Source organism: Pseudophryne corroboree, chromosome 1 (genome assembly GCF_028390025.1).
Source record: "Pseudophryne corroboree isolate aPseCor3 chromosome 1, aPseCor3.hap2, whole genome shotgun sequence".
In the NCBI taxonomy this organism is placed as follows: domain Eukaryota; kingdom Metazoa; phylum Chordata; class Amphibia; order Anura; family Myobatrachidae; genus Pseudophryne; species Pseudophryne corroboree.
In genome coordinates this window covers 482,474,736-482,492,713 of record NC_086444.1, presented here as the reverse complement: position 1 = coordinate 482,492,713, position 17,978 = coordinate 482,474,736, and the positions used below count along the sequence as shown (strand labels likewise).

Genomic DNA, 17,978 nt, shown 5'->3' with positions numbered 1-17,978 from the left:
TAACCATCTGTGCTGAAGCCTGGATATCATTAAAACCCGCACTGTTGGTGTGCTTTGAGGACCGTGGTTGGGAATGCCTGCTCTACAGAATAAGAGAAAAAAGGATTTACCGGTAGATAATTAAAATCCTTTTTTCTCTCACGTCCTAGAGGATACTGAGGTCCACATTAGTATGGGGATGTACCAAAGCTCCCAAACCGGGTGGGAGAGTGCTGAGGTTCTTGCAGAACTGATTGACCAAACTGAAGGTGCTCGGAGGCCAAGGTATCGAACTTGTAGAACTTGTTCGAAACGTGTTCGAACCAGACCAAGCAGCTTCTCGGCAGAGCTGTAAAGCCGTGACACCCCGGGCAGCCGCCCAGGAAGAACCCACCGACTGAGTAGAGTGGGCATGAACTGATTTAGGAACCAGCAAAGCTATCGTAGAGTAAGCAAGCTGGATAGTCAGCGTGATCCAGCGAGCAATAGACTGCTTAGAAGCAGGACACCCCATTTTCTTGAGATCATAGAGCACAAACAGCGAGTCCGATTTTCTGTGATGAGCTGTCAGTTTGACATAGATTCTCAAAGCCCTCACAACATCCAGGGACTTTGAAGTAGAAGAGGTGTCAGTAAGCACCGGAACCACAATAGGTTGGTTGCTGTGAAACGCAGACACCACCTTTGGTAGAAATTGCTGACGAGTTCTGAGTTCAGCTCTATCCTCATGAAAACACGCCGTGCCGAAGCCAAGGCCAATAGCGTGATGATTTTCCATGTAAGAAACTTTACATCCACCTCCTGTAAAGGCTCAAACCAATCCGATGGAGCCCAGACGCAGACCCACATCCATACCAGACTGCAGAAAAAGCAGAAGACGACCCAGCTGAAATTCTACCACAGGAAATTTCCTGTTCTCACACCAAGACATATTTTCTCCAAATCCGGTGGTAATGTTTAGACGTTACCCCTTTCCTGGCTTGGATTAAGGTAGGAATTACCTTGTCTGGAATCCCTTTCCAGGCTAAAATTTGACGCTCAACCTCCATGCCGTCAAACACAGCCGCGGTAAATCTTGATAGACAAATGGCCTTTGTTGTAGAAGATCCTCCCGAAGAGGCAGAGGCCACGAGTCCTCCAGAAGTAGTTCCAGTAGATCTGCTTACCAAGCCCTTCTTGGCCAAACCGGAGCAATGAGAATTGCTTAAACCCCTTCCCTTTTAATTCTTTTCAGAATTCTTGGGATCAACGGAAGTGGTGGAAAGACATACACCATCTGGTAGACCCACGGAGTCACCAGAGCGTCCACCGCCAACGCCTGTGGGTCTCTTGACCTGGAGCAATACCGTGGAGAGCCCAAAGGGCAGGGCCTGGAACTGGTAGTGACAGTCCTGCAACGCAAACCTTAGATAAGCCTGATGAGGCGGCCAAATCGTAATATGAAGGTACGCATCCTTGATATCCAAAGACACTAGGAATACTCCCTCCTCCAGACCTGAGATCACCGGTCTCAGCGACTCAGTCTTGAACTTGAAAACCCGTAAATACGAGTTCAGTGATTTGAGGTTTAAAATGTGTCTTACCGAACCATCCGGTTTCGGTACCAAAAACAGGTTGGAATAGAAACCCTTGTTTTGTAGGTGAAGTGGAACTGGAACAATGATGCTTCGGGTACATCCTAGAGTACATAGAAACATCACCAAGGAGGAAGACAAAGCCATAAAAGATCTATCCAGGTATTCTGACATAGTCATCCGCCCCACGGACAAAGGCGGGGCGATAGTAATTCAGGATAAACTGAAATATATTGAAGAAATAGACAGCCAACTCAGTGATCAAGGCACATACAAAAAATTGAGGGGGGACCCTACGGTACAGTTTAAGAGGAAACTGGATACACTACTGTTGGATCAAAAAGTGTACAAAGCTCTGACGCAACCACACCCGATCACCCCCATATTTTACACAGTCCCGAAGGTCCACAAGGACAGTGTAAATCCCCCGGGCAGACCAATCATCTCGGCCCGGGGGTCCTTGACACAACCAATCTCTCAATATTTAGACTTCCTATTACAACCTTTGGTCTCGGCACAAAGCACTTACCTGAAAGATACTACACATCTATTAATTTTAAAAGAACTAGGAGAAGTCCCACCGAATACCATATTAAGCACCATGGACGTCAAAAGCCTCTATACCATCATCCCACATGAGGCAGGCATGGAGGCCATGAGGAATTTCCTGGAGGAGAATGATTTTCAATCTATGGACATTCCATTGTTCCTCGAGTTACTGTACTTTCTGACGCACAACCAATTTCTACACAATGGGCAATACTTCTTGCAACTGACCTGCTGCGCAATTGGATCGAACGCGGCACCCATGTATGCGAACATATACATGTTTGCAGTTGAGAACGAGTTTTTTGTCCACTCCCTCTATTAGTAATCACATGCTCTTATACCGAAGATACATTGATGACCTGCTCTTATTCTGGGACGTGTCAAAGTCGAAAAATATCATGCTTCACGTTGCCATATGTTAACCCCATGCGCTTGCCCGCTGCACGTGCACATTCTCTCCCGTGCGTGCGCATATTCGCAGTTGCGTAATGGAGCTTCTACGGCCGTGCGCATTGGCGCGTGGTATGTGCATTTACGGTAGTTTGTGTGCGTCTAGTGGGCGACTCGATCGTTACATAGTTAATCCGAATAGTATGTTTTATAGGTAATGGTCCCCTTAATAATAACTGTAAGTTTGTTTAGTATAACTGGTTCATGAACAAAGGAATTCCTCTTTGCATGATACGAAGGGTCAGATAGGGTCTGAGCGATGGTGTTTGGTACCTAACCGAAGAGTATTTTATTAGAAACAATCCGGTGCTGGTTAGGTAGAGATTAATTGCTCCTGCGTATAGTTATGTCTATAAATAGTATCTTGACATTTACTGTATTTTGCGGTTCATTGTCCATGTGGTAGGAATCCTGAGATTCCCTCCCACCTGAGCAGTCTGGAATAGTCACAGCCCACCTGTTCAAACAAACCTGTGACCTTTTGTTGTAATATGAAGACAGATTCCTGTGTCCAATGAACAATGAGATATAGGTCCCTTTGTAGTGTACTGTATGCAGTGTATATAAGGAACAGCCAGACTGGACCAGCTCAGTCTACTCTCCACAAAAGGTTTTCATCACTGACTAACTATGGAGCTGGTGACCAGGACTGCGCAGCAATCATTCCCCAGTGTGTAAGTTTTTCTCTGTAACCAACTTGTTCTCTGTTTGTATTTGCCATACTCTCTCTCTCTGTTATTGTTAAACTGTTGTATATTGTATATGTGTAGTTATCATGTTTAGGTATTGATGTTAGTCTGTAGTGTATAAGATGTTAACTGTATTTTTCCCTTTTTACATAACTAAATCTCGTTAGTAAAGGTTTTGGAACCTCAGCAGGGTGTCTGTGTTTCTCTAGCTAGTACAAAGGGTTTCAATGTATCTCAATCACTCAAACAGCTTGCTTAAATATCCAGGTTAACCAGTGGTATATCATTGCAGTATCTCAATACTAAGACTTACAGTATAATCAGGCTCTATGTTTAAAGTTTATAAAAGTACTGTCTGTGTGTACGCTCGCTGTGTGTATTCCATACACCCAGCGTAGCGTGTGTACGTAATTTGCGTACCACGTGCGAGGCCTTCATACGCAAATAGCGTACGGAGGGCGTAGCACGTGCACGTGGTTTAGCGGCCATTACGGCTACACGGTATTAGTATATAGCTAATGTTAAAAGGTAGATAACGGACTCTATCAGACGGTACCAGCATTTAGTTCCAGGAATTACTGAGTATGCTTAGTAATAAAGATTCACCAGTAAAACTGACAGCAACTTGGAGCAAAACAGAGATCAACTTTCTGGATGTGAGGATTTCCATCATAAACAACAATATAGTAACAGACGTCTATAACAAACCGACAGACCGTAATACGCTTCTACTCCATAATAGCTTTCATCTGCCGGCCCAGAAGAGGGGCCTACCCAAATCACAGCTAATGAGGGCAGCACAAATCACCAGCAGGAGAGAGAGAGTAGAACCAGCACTGGATCATGTCGTGGATAGATTCCTCCAAAGAGGATATCATAAAAAATCCCTGTTACAACTGAAGGAAGAAATCTTAAGTAAACCCAGGGAAACCTTTTTAACAATCCATCAGAAAAACCAAGTGGAGAACAGAATTCCACTGATCACGGAATTCTCCACGGCTATCTCTGTCCTCCTGAGGGCAACCAGAGCGCTGTGGCCATTAGTGTCAACAGATCCTGAGACTCCCTGCTTTAAGGGCAAAACGATTATGCCATCGTACAGAAGAGGCTTGCAACCTAAAGGACCTCGTGGTAAGACTTGATGTCTCCAAGAAACCAGAAGTGATCCACAAAAAGGGTTGCTTGCCTGAAGTGCGAAAACTGCAATTAAAGTTCGATATTAGACATTTTGTCACTTGTACGTCCTTTTATGTTATCTACGCTAGCGTGTGTCCTTGTGGATTTGTCTATGTGGGTCAGACCACAAGGACATTCCGGGAGAGAATGGCATTACATAGATCAGCCATCAGAGCTACGCTGGAAGGGGAAAGACCAGCCGGTGGCGAGACATTTCAAATTGGCAAACCATCACCTTGGCCAACTCAGATATACCATCATAGATCATGTGCCCCAACTGAGTAGAGGGGGAGATAGAGCGAAGATTCTGTTGCAGAAGGAAACCAGATGGATCCATCTCTTGAATGCCCTGTCCCCCAATGGACTGAATGAACAGATCCAGTGGTATGTGTTTCTGTAACCACCCCTGTAGGTCTAGCCCCAAATCAGAGAGGGTACTCACTTATTAGTGAAAATTATTTGTATCTTCAGCCCTAGAGCGCCAGTCAGACCGGTATATAAGTCCCCTGGGGGCTATGTAGGTATGGCCCTATCTTAGAATTTTACCATCCATTCATCTAGGTAGTGGCCAATTCCTTTTTTGCATAATAGTATTATACCCATAGATGTAGTGGACTTTGAGAATAGCCAATGAGCACTGCTCGTAATGTATACTTTAGCAATAACCCTCTAAAATGTCCATATTGTATATTTAAGTAATAACCCTCTAAAATGTTACATCGATACTAGTTACTGCAGTTTGTCCCAACTAGGCACCCTGCATGATATGATTTGCAGAAATATAGGAATTTAGTAATATACTAGCAGTACGTTTCCAACATTGTTCTTAATTGTTTTTAAATCGGTTTATAGTATGTGTTACATGTGTGCAATATAGTCTTTTATTGTATAACACTGTATAACACGGTCGTCTAGCACTTCACCGAGCGTAGAGCTTGAATGTCTAAGTTATAGACTTGTACTCTTATTTACGTTTTCCGCCCCTTGTCTCCATAGCGATGGTGTCCCTGGATACAGTGAGCTGGAGGCAGCGGGCCAATCGGGAAGGACGCAGGAGGAGACGTCATCACGTTCACTGCGCCAACCGGAAGTGCCATGATCCACGGCTCCCGGTCCCAGGAGAACGCCGGCGTGGAGGAGAGGCTGGCCTTAATCCTTTAAAAGGTAAGAAATGTTCACTTGTGAAATTGTTTGGTTTGTCACATTACTGCACAGCATAGCACCTTGAAAAAAACGACCTAGAGGCGTTGTAACGTCGGTGGTTGTCACTATGCACGCACTGGCTATTTGATATGTTTTTCAATACACATTGATTTGCTTACAAAAACCCGTGGAGTGCCGCCATATATATATATATATATATATATATATATATATAGAAAAACGATGCAGGCGGCACTCGTAATACACTGCACAGCACAAGCAGGTAAGTCATAACGTTTCGAAGTTTATTCACCTCTTCATCAGATTACAAACATGAAGTACAAGAAACATACCTTTATAGCATCTCCCCACCTCGTGCACTGAGCTCAGTCGCGGGTTAGCCGGAAACGCCTATTACTGACGTCACCAGAATGAGCCGTGGCTAAGTGCGGAGTCAAGGAGGGCACCGGAGCAGTATTGTACTTTGTGTGAGTGCTGCCACCAAGAACTGTATATATATATATATATATATATATATCTCCTAGCTGGAGTACCCGGCATTGGCCGGGATTTTAGGAATGTCTGTTTACAAAAATAAATGTAAATATTAAACACACAGTATAAATAACATTGTAGATAGTTGAATACCCGTGCATCGCTACGGGATGAGGATGGTAAATTAGAATGACAGTTGTTCGTTAATTTACTTTGGTTGGAGATCTAGCATATAGGCATATCTTGCTTCCCTGACGCACTTTATGTAGTGGCCGGACCACCTTTTGGTCCCACAAGGGACCCTGCTTTTCCAACTATACAACTCTGTGGCTTCCTGCTGCCTCCATTCCCCTCCTCATATCATGTCAGTGCCCCTGTGAAATTATCGATTTATTTACAGTTTCTAATATAGCGTAGCACATTACGTATCTCCTGATATACTCTGTGCTGCTGGTGGACCGTGCTACGTCCACTATATAACACTCAGTGTGTGGGTTTGTGCTACCTCCATTCCCCTCCTCACATCATGTCACTGGACCTGTCACATGCAGCACTGTCATCACTGACATATCATGTATGTCCTGATATAGTCTGTGCTGCTGGCCCACCCCTAGGGGTGCTAGTAGTGTGTTACCCCCACAGTGTTTGTTCCCAGAGTGTAAGTAATATGTGTAGCAAGTTTGGTGTAAATTGCTCCAGGCATTCCAGAGTTATGCTGTCTGCTGAAAAACTCTGTGCTGCTGCCTCACCCCTAGGTGTGCTAGGGTTGTCTTACCCCCACAGTGTTTGTTCCCAGCTTGTAAGTCATATGTGTACCAAGTTTGTTGTAAATTGGTCCAAGCATTCGGGTGTTACACTGTCCCAACGTTAGGTGTGCTAGGGGTGTCTAACCCCCACAGAGTCTGTTCACAGATTATAAGTCAGATGTGTATCATGTTTGGTGTAAATTGCTCCAGGCTTTCCACGGTTATGCTGTCTGCTGACATACTCTTTGCTGCTGGCCCACCCCTAGGGGTGCTAGGGGTGTGTTACCCCCACAGTGTTTGTTTCCAGAGTGTAAGTCAGATATGTACCAAGTTTGTTGTAAATTGGTCCAGGTATTTGGGTGTTATGCTGTCTCCTGAAATACAATGTGCTGCTGTCAACCCCCCCCCCCCCCCTTCCCTCCAGGGGTGATAGGGATTTCAAATTGTTTTAGTTGCCTCCGCTGCGTTTTAATACGCTCGTATGTAAAATTTCACGTTCTTCGCTTGTGAACTGTGTATAAAGCCAGAAGGACACTTTTATATAATATATATATATATATATATATATACATACATACATACATACATACATACATATATATATGTACACAATGTCCGGCACTCCAATACTAACTTGAAACACGCCCGGTGCCCTCACAGCCAAATGAAGATGAATAGAAGATAATAACAGGCGGCACTCACAGCTTGATAGACACTGGTAAATAAACGGCCAGACTCCGTGAAGATAGATCAACGTTTCAATTTATAAAATTGTCGTCAGGATACATATAAATACAAATAGTCTCACCTTATATCCCCACCGATGTGAACATTTCTCCCGCCCGCCGGAGCGCCAGCGCAGGACGCCGAGGCGGGACGCTATCTGATGACGTAGCGGCTGACAGCCGTTACGTCCACACCAAACCCATCACCATAGTGACCATCTAAACAAAGTAAAACGCTGCAGTCAATTGCGGTACTTAGCAATAAAGCCTCCGTGTAATAATAATGAGATCTAATAAGAACACATATAGGCTTGTTCGAATATTTTAACAAGGATTATCCTTTCTTAGAAACATATAAGATATAACCTCCATATAAAAAACATCACATTAAAGGAATCTCATAAAAGAAAACCACCAGTATTAATGACATTAGTTCCAAAAGAGGATCATTATGATCATATGGTATACTGAAAAATAGATATAATCGATCATATAATACTATTAAGCATAAACCAACATTTGCAATCATGAATATGCCTGAACAGAAAAGAGGCCAACTCCTAAAAACAGGATAAGGGAAGAGTTTCATTGAGGCCCCGTGGGGCCAAGACATCCAATTTGGAAATCCACCTGGCCTCACATCTCAGAAGGGCGGCCCCTCTGTCGCCTCCCCGTAAGGATAACGGAATGTGATCAATCATGCGGTACTTGATGCTTGCAACACTATGTTTGAATTCGGCAAAGTGTCTGGCCACTGGCTGATCACTCATGCCTGTGGACAACGCCTGTCTAATAGCTGATCTATGTGCCGTCATCCTCTCTTTGAACTTTCTAATAGTTTTACCTATATAGGAGAGTCCGCATGGACATATAATCTGATATACGACGTAGGTACTCTCACATGTTAAGCGATGGTGGATTTTAAGCTTGGTACCTAAATGGGGGTGACAAAAAGTGTCCACACTAATCAGATACTTGCAAGTAGTGCAAGGACATTTATAACATCCCATTTTGCCTGAAGATAAGAAATTCTTTGGAGATGGTTTCCCTTTACCTGTGATGTCAGTTTTGACCAAAATGTCCCGCAAATTGCTAGACCTAGAGAAACACGGCATTAAATCAACTTCACCCAATTTCAGTTGGTCATCTGACTTTATAAGATGCCAATGTTTTTTGGCAATTTTACATACCGTCTCAGAGCGTGAGTGGTACTGGTTCACCCAAGGGAGTTTAGAGTCCTGTGTTGTCCTGATCTTTTTGACTAGTAAATCCTTTCTATCCATGGCCAGTACTTTTTCTTTATCAAGAAGTAATTTACGGAGTTGATAACCCCTCGCTACAAATTTAGATATAAGATCATCAATTTGAATCGATGCTATAGATGCATCATCGTTAATCCTTCTGATTCTGATCATCTGTGAATATGGTAAGCCATATTTCAGGCTTCTGGGGTGACAACTATTCCAATGCAGGAATGTATTCCGGTCGGTAGGTTTAGTAAAGACCGTAGTTGATATCCTGCCTTCAAGAAGGGAAATTCTAACGTCAAGGAAATCTATCACCTGTCTATCCATCTTAAAGGTAAATTTAACTGGACTGGCAGAGTTGTTATGGGTTTCCATGATCAATTTAAATTTTTCTTCCGTGCCCCTCCAAAGTAACAAAAGATCATCTATAAATCTTGTATAGAAAACAATATCTGTTGCTACTTCTGGATCTCTAAAGAATAAATCATTCTCTACTGCAAACATAAAAATGTTAGCGTACGTCGGAGCGACTGCGGAACCCATCGCACACCCTTTGGTCTGTAGGTAAAAATCACCATCAAAAAGAAAATAATTCTTGGTGAGGATGAGTTCCAACAGTCGCCCCGCAATTTCAACATGTATTGCATTCAAGGAGCTAAACTCCAGTAAGAATTTCTGCACTGCTTCTAAGCCCTCAGCATGGGGAATAACTGTATATAAACTGCACACGTCTGCAGTAATAAGCCACACATCACTGGGAACAGTCCCCAAATCAATCAATTTATTGAGGAGTGCTGTAGTGTCCAACAAATAATTGGGTTGTGTCTGCACCAAAGGTTGCAGAATGGTATCAAGAAAAGTAGATGTGGGCTGAAATAGGGAACCCCGTGCCGCAATAATGGGCCTCCCTGGTGGAGGGTTGAGGCCCTTATGAATTTTAGGCAGACTATAAAGTAGCGGTACAATAGGGAACTCTGGAATAAGGACATCAAAGCACTCCTCAGAAATAAGAGAAGAATCTAATGCAATTAATAAAGTTTCTCTAAGACATTTAGAAAAGCCAGTAGTAGGGTCTCCCCAGAGTTTTAAATAAACACCAGGTTCCGCTAGCTGACGTTGTAATTCAGATCTATAATCTTGAAGATCCTGAAGCACCACCGCACCCCCCTTGTCTGCGGGGCGGATGACCAGATTCTCGTTACTTGATAAAGACTTCAAGGCTTTGAGTTCTTGTGGGTTCAAGTTAGATCTTGAGGGAGCTGGATCTTTCATGGTATTCACCACCTGCTGATCAATAATACGCATGAAAGTTTTGATACTGGGATTGTTGGACAGAGGGTCAAAAGAAGACGGTTTCTTAAATTGAAGTAAACTGGGAGGAATAGGACCTTTATCACTCCTGATAGGATCTGGTTGTTTCTGTGAAAAAAATTATTTTAATTTGAGCTTGCGTTGTAATTGGTGCTTCTCGATATTCCATCTCAGATGGTCAAAATCTTTGGAAGGCACAAAAGAAAAACCCTTTGAAAGGACACTTTTCTCACTGTCTGTGAGTTCCACACTAGACAAGTTGAAGATTATTTGCTCTTGTTGGCTACGGGTGGCTTTTTTCCACGTTTGGCTGCGTCTGTATTGTCCGCCTCGTCGAGTAGGGCGTCTTTGCGGGCACCGGTACGTGTTGTCACTCCTAAAGGGATATTAGGACCTCTGCGACGATTGCGATTACGGATCCGGCGGGGGTTCAGAATCACTGGCCGTGCTGTTATTTTCGGTGGAAGTTTCGGTATCAAGTGCTGTTCTCGGGTAGCGTTGTCTGCGAAAGAAAGGGCGTTTGATCTCGCCTTCCTTGTTACCTGACAACCACCTGTACACCTGATGATTCTCATAGTCTTTCTCGACTTTCAGGAATTTTTCACGCTTGTATTTAATCAAGTCGCGTTTGTAGGTGGCAAGTTGGCAGGCCAATTTATCCAACCACTCATTTTCTTTGTCAGCCTCCAGTAGTGGTATATGTGTCCCTTCCAGCACTGAGATTTTTGTTTTAACCGATTCCACTTCCTTATTAGAATGCTCGATGACCAGTAGCATTAAGTCAGCTGAGCATTTATTCAAGATGGAGACCCATTTACGACAAAAAGCAGGGTCCCATCTTCCTATCGTAGGACAATTGCGTACTCTGAACCCCCTAAGTATTTTCTTTGAACGATAATAATCGCTGAGTGTGATCGCATGATAGGTAAAGTCAATCTCCTTTTTCTTTAAGCGTAATAGGTCGCGAAAAATCACTTCCGTGGAAAGTGCCTCAATTTGATCAAAGAGTTGTTCTTTGTGCAAAATAGTATCAGTCTCTGATTCAGAGTAACTAAAATGTTCTTGTAATGGAATTAACAAGGGGTTAAAGATTTCCTTTTCTCCCATGTTAGACTCAGCCATATTGCAGAGGATATGCAAAACTCAATGATGTACTGATCAATGGTTTATCTTATTTTCAAACAACAAGCTCAATAAAAAATCAGCAGCTAAAACCAAGTGAATAATAAAATCACCCTGTGTAAAGAAAAAAGAAAAAATAAAAAATGTCCAACAAATCCTGAGAGACAGACGAGAATCAGAATTTCCAAAAAAATATCTAATCAATGGTTGCCGTGACCTAGATAACACCAGTCGCCTGGTAAATCATGAATATGTACACAATGTCCGGCACTCCAATACTAACTTGAAACACGCCCGGTGCCCTCACAGCCAAATGAAGATGAATAGAAGATAATAACAGGCGGCACTCACAGCTTGATAGACACTGGTAAATAAACGGCCAGACTCCGTGAAGATAGATCAACGTTTCAATTTATAAAATTGTCGTCAGGATACATATAAATACAAATAGTCTCACCTTATATCCCCACCGATGTGAACATTTCTCCCGCCCGCCGGAGCGCCAGCGCAGGACGCCGAGGCGGGACGCTATCTGATGACGTAGCGGCTGACAGCCGTTACGTCCACACCAAACCCATCACCATAGTGACCATCTAAACAAAGTAAAACGCTGCAGTCAATTGCGGTACTTAGCAATAAAGCCTCCGTGTAATAATAATGAGATCTAATAAGAACACATATAGGCTTGTTCGAATATTTTAACAAGGATTATCCTTTCTTAGAAACATATAAGATATAACCTCCATATAAAAAACATCACATTAAAGGAATCTCATAAAAGAAAACCACCAGTATTAATGACATTAGTTCCAAAAGAGGATCATTATGATCATATGGTATACTGAAAAATAGATATAATCGATCATATAATACTATTAAGCATAAACCAACATTTGCAATCATGAATATGCCTGAACAGAAAAGAGGCCAACTCCTAAAAACCTACGTCGTATATCAGATTATATGTCCATGCGGACTCTCCTATATAGGTAAAACTATTAGAAAGTTCAAAGAGAGGATGACGGCACATAGATCAGCTATTAGACAGGCGTTGTCCACAGGCATGAGTGATCAGCCAGTGGCCAGACACTTTGCCGAATTCAAACATAGTGTTGCAAGCATCAAGTACCGCATAATTGATCACATTCCGTTATCCTTACGGGGAGGCGACAGAGGGGCCGCCCTTCTGAGATGTGAGGCCAGGTGGATTTCCAAATTGGATGTCTTGGCCCCACGGGGCCTCAATGAAACTCTTCCCTTATCCTGTTTTTAGGAGTTGGCCTCTTTTCTGTTCAGGCATATTCATGATTGCAAATGTTGGTTTATGCTTAATAGTACTATATGATCGATTATATCTATTTTTCAGTATACCATATGATCATAATGATCCTCTTTTGGAACTAATGTCATTAATACTGGTGGTTTTCTTTTATGAGATTCCTTTAATGTGATGTTTTTTATATGGAGGTTATATCTTATATGTTTCTAAGAAAGGATAATCCTTGTTAAAATATTCGAACAAGCCTATATGTGTTCTTATTAGATCTCATTATTATTACACGGAGGCTTTATTGCTAAGTACCGCAATTGACTGCAGCGTTTTACTTTGTTTAGATGGTCACTATGGTGATGGGTTTGGTGTGAACGTAACGCTGTCAGCCGCTACGTCATCAGATAGCGTCCCGCCTCGGCGTCCTGCACTGGCGCTCCGGCGGGCGGGAGAAATGTTCACATCGGTGGGGATATAAGGTGAGACTATTTGTATTTATATGTATCCTGACGACAATTTTATAAATTGAAACGTTGATCTATCTTCACGGAGTCTGGCCGTTTATTTACCAGTGTCTATCAAGCTGTGAGTGCCGCCTGTTATTATCTTCTATTCATCTTCATTTGGCTGTGAGGGCACCGGGCGTGTTTCAAGTTAGTATTGGAGTGCCGGACATTGTGTACATATTCATGATTTACCAGGCGACTGGTGTTATCTAGGTCACGGCAACCATTGGTTAGATATTTTTTTGGAAATTCTGATTCTCGTCTGTCTCTCAGGATTTGTTGGACATTTTTTATTTTTTATTTTTTCTTTACACAGGGTGATTTTATTATTCACTTGGTTTTAGCTGCTGATTTTTTATTGAGCTTGTTGTTTGAAAATAAGATAAACCATTGATCAGTACATCATTGAGTTTTGCATATCCTCTGCAATATGGCTGAGTCTAACATGGGAGAAAAGGAAATCTTTAACCCCTTGTTAATTCCATTACAAGAACATTTTAGTTACTCTGAATCAGAGACTGATACTATTTTGCACAAAGAACAACTCTTTGATCAAATTGAGGCACTTTCCACGGAAGTGATTTTTCGCGACCTATTACGCTTAAAGAAAAAGGAGATTGACTTTACCTATCATGCGATCACACTCAGCGATTATTATCGTTCAAAGAAAATACTTAGGGGGTTCAGAGTACGCAATTGTCCTACGATAGGAAGATGGGACCCTGCTTTTTGTCGTAAATGGGTCTCCATCTTGAATAAATGCTCAGCTGACTTAATGCTACTGGTCATCGAGCATTCTAATAAGGAAGTGGAATCGGTTAAAACAAAAATCTCAGTGCTGGAAGGGACACATATACCACTACTGGAGGCTGACAAAGAAAATGAGTGGTTGGATAAATTGGCCTGCCAACTTGCCACCTACAAACGCGACTTGATTAAATACAAGCGTGAAAAATTCCTGAAAGTCGAGAAAGACTATGAGAATCATCAGGTGTACAGGTGGTTGTCAGGTAACAAGGAAGGCGAGATCAAACGCCCTTTCTTTCGCAGACAACGCTACCCGAGAACAGCACTTGATACCGAAACTTCCACCGAAAATAACAGCACGGCCAGTGATTCTGAACCCCGCCGGATCCGTAATCGCAATCGTCGCAGAGGTCCTAATATCCCTTTAGGAGTGACAACACGTACCGGTGCCCGCAAAGATGCCCTACTCGACGAGGCGGACAATACAGACGCAGCCAAACGTGGAAAAAAGCCACCCGTAGCCAACAAGAGCAAATAATCTTCAACTTGTCTAGTGTGGAACTCACAGACAGTGAGAAAAGTGTCCTTTCAAAGGGTTTTTCTTTTGTGCCTTCCAAAGATTTTGACCATCTGAGATGGAATATCGAGAAGCACCAATTACAACGCAAGCTCAAATTAAAATAATTTTTTTCACAGAAACAACCAGATCCTATCAGGAGTGATAAAGGTCCTATTCCTCCCAGTTTACTTCAATTTAAGAAACCGTCTTCTTTTGACCCTCTGTCCAACAATCCCAGTATCAAAACTTTCATGCGTATTATTGATCAGCAGGTGGTGAATACCATGAAAGATCCAGCTCCCTCAAGATCTAACTTGAACCCACAAGAACTCAAAGCCTTGAAGTCTTTATCAAGTAACGAGAATCTGGTCATCCGCCCCGCAGACAAGGGGGGTGCGGTGGTGCTTCAGGATCTTCAAGATTATAGATCTGAATTACAACGTCAGCTAGCGGAACCTGGTGTTTATTTAAAACTCTGGGGAGACCCTACTACTGGCTTTTCTAAATGTCTTAGAGAAACTTTATTAATTGCATTAGATTCTTCTCTTATTTCTGAGGAGTGCTTTGATGTCCTTATTCCAGAGTTCCCTATTGTACCGCTACTTTATAGTCTGCCTAAAATTCATAAGGGCCTCAACCCTCCACCAGGGAGGCCCATTATTGCGGCACGGGGTTCCCTATTTCAGCCCACATCTACTTTTCTTGATACCATTCTGCAACCTTTGGTGCAGACACAACCCAATTATTTGTTGGACACTACAGCACTCCTCAATAAATTGATTGATTTGGGGACTGTTCCCAGTGATGTGTGGCTTATTACTGCAGACGTGTGCAGTTTATATACAGTTATTCCCCATGCTGAGGGCTTAGAAGCAGTGCAGAAATTCTTACTGGAGTTTAGCTCCTTGAATGCAATACATGTTGAAATTGCGGGGCGACTGTTGGAACTCATCCTCACCAAGAATTATTTTCTTTTTGATGGTGATTTTTACCTACAGACCAAAGGGTGTGCGATGGGTTCCGCAGTCGCTCCGACGTACGCTAACATTTTTATGTTTGCAGTAGAGAATGATTTATTCTTTAGAGATCCAGAAGTAGCAACAGATATTGTTTTCTATACAAGATTTATAGATGATCTTTTGTTAATTTGGAGGGGCACGGAAGAAAAATTTAAATTGATCATGGAAACCCATAACAACTCTGCCAGTCCAGTTAAATTTACCTTTAAGATGGATAGACAGGTGATAGATTTCCTTGACGTTAGAATTTCCCTTCTTGAAGGCAGGATATCAACTACGGTCTTTACTAAACCTACCGACCGGAATACATTCCTGCATTGGAATAGTTGTCACCCCAGAAGCCTGAAATATGGCTTACCATATTCACAGATGATCAGAATCAGAAGGATTAACGATGATGCATCTATAGCATCGATTCAAATTGATGATCTTATATCTAAATTTGTAGCGAGGGGTTATCAACTCCGTAAATTACTTCTTGATAAAGAAAAAGTACTGGCCATGGATAGAAAGGATTTACTAGTCAAAAAGATCAGGACAACACAGGACTCTAAACTCCCTTGGGTGAACCAGTACCACTCACGCTCTGAGACGGTATGTAAAATTGCCAAAAAACATTGGCATCTTATAAAGTCGGATTACCAACTGAAATTGGGTGAAGTTGATTTAATGCCGTGTTTCTCTAGGTCTAGCAATTTGCGGGACATTTTGGTCAAAACTGACATCACAGGTAAAGGGAAACCATCTCCAAAGAATTTCTTATCTTCAGGCAAAATGGGATGTTATAAATGTCCTTGCACTACTTGCAAGTATCTGATTAATGGGGACACTTTTTGTCACCCCCATTTAGGTACCAAGCTTAAAATCTACCATCGCTTAACATGTGAGAGAACCTACGTCGTATATCAGATTATATGTCCATGCGGACTCTCCTATATAGGTAAAACTATTAGAAAGTTCAAAGAGAGGATGACGGCACATAGATCAGCTATTAGACAGGCGTTGTCCACAGGCATGAGTGATCAGCCAGTGGCCAGACACTTTGCCGAATTCAAACATAGTGTTGCAAGCATCAAGTACCGCATGATTGATCACATTCCGTTATCCTTACGGGGAGGCGACAGAGGGGCCGCCCTTCTGAGATGTGAGGCCAGGTGGATTTCCAAACTGGATGTCTTGGCCCCACGGGGCCTCAATGAAACTCTTCCCTTATCCTGTTTTTAGGAGTTGGCCTCTTTTCTGTTCAGGCATATTCATGATTGCAAATGTTGGTTTATGCTTAATAGTATTATATGATCGATTATATCTATTTTTCAGTATACCATATGATCATAATGATCCTCTTTTGGAACTAATGTCATTAATACTGGTGGTTTTCTTTTATGAGATTCCTTTAATGTGATGTTTTTTATATGGAGGTTATATCTTATATGTTTCTAAGAAAGGATAATCCTTGTTAAAATATTCGAACAAGCCTATATGTGTTCTTATTAGATCTCATTATTATTACACGGAGGCTTTATTGCTAAGTACCGCAATTGACTGCAGCGTTTTACTTTGTTTAGATGGTCACTATGGTGATGGGTTTGGTGTGGACGTAACGGCTGTCAGCCGCTACGTCATCAGATAGCGTCCCGCCTCGGCGTCCTGCGCTGGCGCTCCGGCGGGCGGGAGAAATGTTCACATCGGTGGGGATATAAGGTGAGACTATTTGTATTTATATGTATCCTGACGACAATTTTATAAATTGAAACGTTGATCTATCTTCACGGAGTCTGGCCGTTTATTTACCAGTGTCTATCAAGCTGTGAGTGCCGCCTGTTATTATCTTCTATTCATACATATATATATATATATATATATATATATATATATATATATATATATATATATATAACAACAATAAATAAATGGCTTAAATATAGGTGAGTTACACTTTTGCTGTGACCCAAACGATACGTCAGATGTTGGTTGATAACAATCACAGCAAGTCAGGCAAATTCAAGCCAAATTCTGAATGAATGCTACGCTTGTCTGCATCATGGTATTAGATAAATCCAATGACATTCTAGTTTGTAACCATTTAAAAAAGTATCAGACATATTTGAATACTTTATATGTGGCTCTCTAATAAAGCATTTTGTTAAAAGGGGACCTACAAATAGCACTGCCGGTATTAATGAATGCATACTTATTTGTAAATGGCTCTTTGTTAGTAATCCGAAAGCCATTGTAATGAATAGAGTTGTAACCACTTCATCAGGCATTAGTCTGTGTGTTTAACCTACAATCTGGTTATACCTTCTAAACCGAACTGTGTGGCAAAGTGACAAAAGTGCAATCTGTGCATGAATTATCCTTCCGATTTGCATGCTCTCCAACACTTAGCAGTATAAAGCTTAATGGGGAATTGGCATTGTTACAGACAAGGCAGCTGTTTTACACTTCTGGAGTTTCAAAGGGACAGCATGCACATATATTCATTCTCTCCTAGAAACTGCAGAGAGCTGCTGGGGTGATCAATTCCCGCAAGCTCCCCTCCGTGCTATCATTTCACAGACATAGCTGGCTTTTTCTCATAACAGCAACATTATTTCCATTTGTGTGAGAGACAAAGACCAGACAAGGGGGAAACACGGGCTTCTTGGGGTATAATAAAACCCCACAATAT

At 42.1% G+C, this 17,978-nt stretch overlaps 1 protein-coding gene across 4 annotated transcripts in view; it reads right to left on the bottom strand.

Annotated features, from left to right (window-relative positions):
* The window catches only part of AGTPBP1 (ATP/GTP binding carboxypeptidase 1), a 455,468-nt gene that overhangs the window by 51,199 nt on the left and 386,291 nt on the right, over positions 1 to 17,978 (bottom strand). The gene's annotated exons all lie outside the window — the stretch shown is intronic.